Genomic DNA, 4,320 nt, shown 5'->3' with positions numbered 1-4,320 from the left:
CGGAGCCACGCTGGTGAAACCGCGGGGCACAGCTAATAACTAACGCCATACAACAATGTTTCAAAATACCGCCAAGGAATTCCACATTATACAACCGCAATCAGACACCTAGCATTACATAACGCCATTTTTATTAATAAATAGCTTTTAGATGAGATATAATGGTTACTGCACTCGACATTAATCACGTCTATAGTTGCATATTTAAGAACTGCGGCGCCAAAATTTTTGAAGTGTTTTCTGTTCAATGCGTTTGATAAGGATATTATTGTCTATGATCGACGTTTGGAATTTGTGCTTTGATTTATTTAACGTTTAAATATAACAGGTACACGTGCATTATGTAACTATATTTTATGTAAGTACGTTAATATGTATTTCTTCTTCTCTTTCTAATATTATGGCAATTCTCGATACCAATGTATTCTTTCATAATATTATGTATTTCAATTATTCAATACTTACTTGTTTATTTTGATATTTATAAATTATATAGTAAATAATTAAATGTGTTTTACGTATGTTGGGGAAGCTACTCATAGTTCTTCAGCATGGTCATTCATTGAGGCTATATTTAAACATTTATTAATGTTCAACTATTATTTAGTAGGTATGCAGTATATCTCCAAGGTCAAAGAACAACTAGGTATAAGATCCACAGACCATTTTCAGATCAGAAAGCTTTGATGCCAAAGCGTGCAAAAGCTTTACAAATACAAATATCCATCCATCGCAAAAGATAAATTTCGATATTTGTTGTGAGAAGTTTCAGTTCGTGCTTTGGCTCTGATCATAATATTTACAGTTGAATTCGATATTTGGTTTTGAATCATTCAAATGTTTTAGATGAGAAATTTTGAAGAATAGATTGGCGAAAGACACGCGGCTTTGTATCCTGCCACGTGATCAAATTTTTTTCTACTTAATACTAGTGGTCCGCCCCGGCTTCGCCCGTGGTACATTTGAGGTTTTCTCTCCATAAGAACCATGCTCGTACCAGGAATATAAAAAAAAAGAATTATCGAAATCGGTTCAGCCATCCTCAAGTCATGCGCTTATACCATCACATTTTGCAAATCATTTCTATATTATAGATTAATAATTGTCATATTTACAATTGTTTCAGATTATTGTTTTTACTAAATATATAATTGTTACTTGAATTTTTAATTTCAAAAATGTTTGCACGCCATTTACAACGGCAGTATATTATGTGATATAAATATTGTATATTAACACCTTTGTATGACCATATACGAGCAAATAAACAGATTTGATTTGAATTAACTTTATCTCCCTTGCGTTCCAACAGTTTGTAAATCCCCGTTGTTATAAATCGAATTGAATTCATACATGCTTCGGTCATCGATGCATTTGATATTCTTATAACCATCAAGTGGGTGGGCAACGTCCGTAATATAAATATTTATTGAGTGCTTCTTAATTGATTTATGGTTCGTTAGAAGGGATGTTTAATAAACACGGATCGGTGACAGCCTCTTCATTATAAAATTTAAATGCCACATTGTTTCAACATTGCGCAAGGAACGCACGTGTTGATTTCTTTTCATTTCGTTTATTGCTACAGGCAACACTGTAAATTACATCGAGTTTAACTTTCAAACAACAAACAAAAACTTTCCATACTTATATTGGTATGTTGACGTTTATTATTTTAAAGGTTTTTTTTTTTTCTCTATATGGCAATAAGTATTTTAAAGGTTAGTGAATTGGCGGCAAGATTGGCGGTAAAATATTGTAACCACAGATTATATATCAATCGTTCAATCCATAAATAATCGGAATACGTCAAACAATACATCACAAGGCGTAGTTTGAATTTCGAATAGGCACTGAAACATGATCGAATCGTTAACCGCCGACGTAGAGCCCTAAAATAAAACCGATTCATTGATACAAAGCTATTGATAGGATTATTTCGATTCAAATTGGAACGGTGAGGTCATAATACTCAACACAAACAATTTGGGAACTTGCACAAATACCAAAAGGTCGATTTTGTTTATTGATAACATAAATTTTGAAGATAAATTTGGAATGTGAACTTTACTTCACCTATGAACGCAATTCATGGTCTATGGTATTTAAATTACCTATTTTTATATTGATGCACTCTTGAATGCGCTCAAATATTTACATGTGAAAAGTACCTAGTTAGAAAATTTCCTTCCTATTCATTCCTGCACTTATCATAGGTATATTAGTATACTTAATACATAAACAGATTTAGGCTGGTTGCAGAGCTTGACCGACCATCAGTGCATACGTCGGTCGCGCTTGTCATATGTATGGAAATTCATAAAACCGTTCATAGCTAGACCGACCATACGCACGCGTATTGTCATGCGCATTAGTGTCATAGTCATACTATTGTTGATGCGTATCGTCAGGACCGACGGTACGCACTGACGGTCGGTCAAGCCACAGTTGACAGATATGTACTACGTACATACAGATATGAAACTAAGCCCCTGCGATGAAATTATGACATATAGCTATAGGGCTGTTACCTTTTTGATATTTAACCGACTTCAAAAATAAAGGAGGAGGTTATCAATTCGGCCTGTATATTTCTGTTTGCTTTTTTTCACAGTTGATTTGGTGGTAATTTTGAGATTAAAACCCGTTAAAATACAAAAATGGTGTAGCCTAAATATGAATTTACAAGAAGAAACAATCCGAATTAATACAGCTTGTAAAAGTAAATACGTTTTTATCAGTACTATATTTCGAAATCTTGTTTTGTTATGGACGCCGAAGGCTATTTAATGTACCTAAATTATTTATAATGCTTGATATTTGTATTATACATATATTCAATAATTATTTTAAACCAGAATTTACAATACTTGTAAGTATGTAGGTATACCTACTAAATTATTTTTAAAACGATAAATTAAATTAAATTAAAAAACACAAAATACGCAAAAATAAATTAAAATTATTATTATACGAGCATAGAACCTCTACCTTTTTGTTTTAGGAAGAAAAAGAAAATAGTTTGACAGGCTTAGTGCTTGACAAAGTGGAGACGCCACGTATCGATAAAAATACAATAATTATAATATCTATCTTTTTCTTCCCTAATATTTACGTAATTATGCACATAAATTTAAACAAGATTTTTTTAAGGTTTCCTTTTTTTTATATTTTCGTGCTCTTCTAGATTGCGTAAAAATAGATGCGACCTTTAAACAGACTGGACTCCTAATAGTGACTATTTGTAGCTATCATTTTGGTAGAAAATATGTCAACTTAATTTAAAACTCATGCTGCCATATCTATAGAAATTAAAAAATAGTCTCTTAACTTGTAGTCAGATACGGTAGGTATTTACAAATAAATTTATTGAAAGGGCTACAAACTGAAACAATCGATATTTATTTAATGTGAATTGACATCACTTTAAACTTTTTTCCATACTATATTCAAAATCTATGGATGTGTCACCCGCTACTATCGATCCCCCTCAATACCCTCGAAAACACGCTTGATGGGGGGGGGAGCCATTTCGAACATTTTGTATGAAGTTTCCTTACTGTATGTATCTGTATATTGTGGTCAAGCTCTGCAACCAGCCTTAGGCTTTAGTTAGTTCATAATTTTATGTGATGAAAAAATCACGGCGCGAACGTGGCGCGAACTGTGTTAATTTTTTTTTAATTGTCTCCGGCCTGTCATTCAGCGATGGACTCAGGTGACAGGTCCTCTCACTGAACAACAAAGTTGCAACTCTTTAAAACCACAGTTTAAAACAGTAGATAAGAAAGTGCAACAGATTATATTTAAATAAATCCGTCGTTCAATTTCATTGCGATAAGATCATTGAGCGCAACACTTTCTTTTGCTTATATCGTAAATTGAACTGTCACTGTTTAAATTGGAGATTATTACGCAAAATATCACCGTTGAAGTTTAATTTAAATTGGTATCTCGTTACTTTTGTATTCAAACGTCAAACGGTTGTTATAAATAATAAATTGTAATATAATGCCGCCATTCACGAAAAATTAGTCTTTGAGTAATTATGTGGTAACTATTTTCTTATGCGTATTTTGTTTTTTATAATACTTTCTTGATTTTGGCAGTACCTAGCATTCGCTTGATTTCGTGTTATGGTGTGATTGTACTATGCACATCAATTTATGTAATAAGTGCCTATGTATTTTATAAGCAATCTATCTCTGTGAAAATTTTCATTCAAATATGATTATCCGTACTTATTTGTACGTAAGTGTAAATAATATTCATCCTCAAATGTTTTCCAAATTTATGTATATCTGTAGTCTGTACCATATT

The sequence above is a fragment of the Colias croceus genome, chromosome 22 (genome assembly GCF_905220415.1).
Source record: "Colias croceus chromosome 22, ilColCroc2.1".
NCBI classification, from domain to species: Eukaryota; Metazoa; Arthropoda; class Insecta; order Lepidoptera; family Pieridae; genus Colias; species Colias croceus.
The sequence above is the reverse complement of the archived record's forward strand: the minus strand, read 5'-3'. Positions refer to the sequence as shown.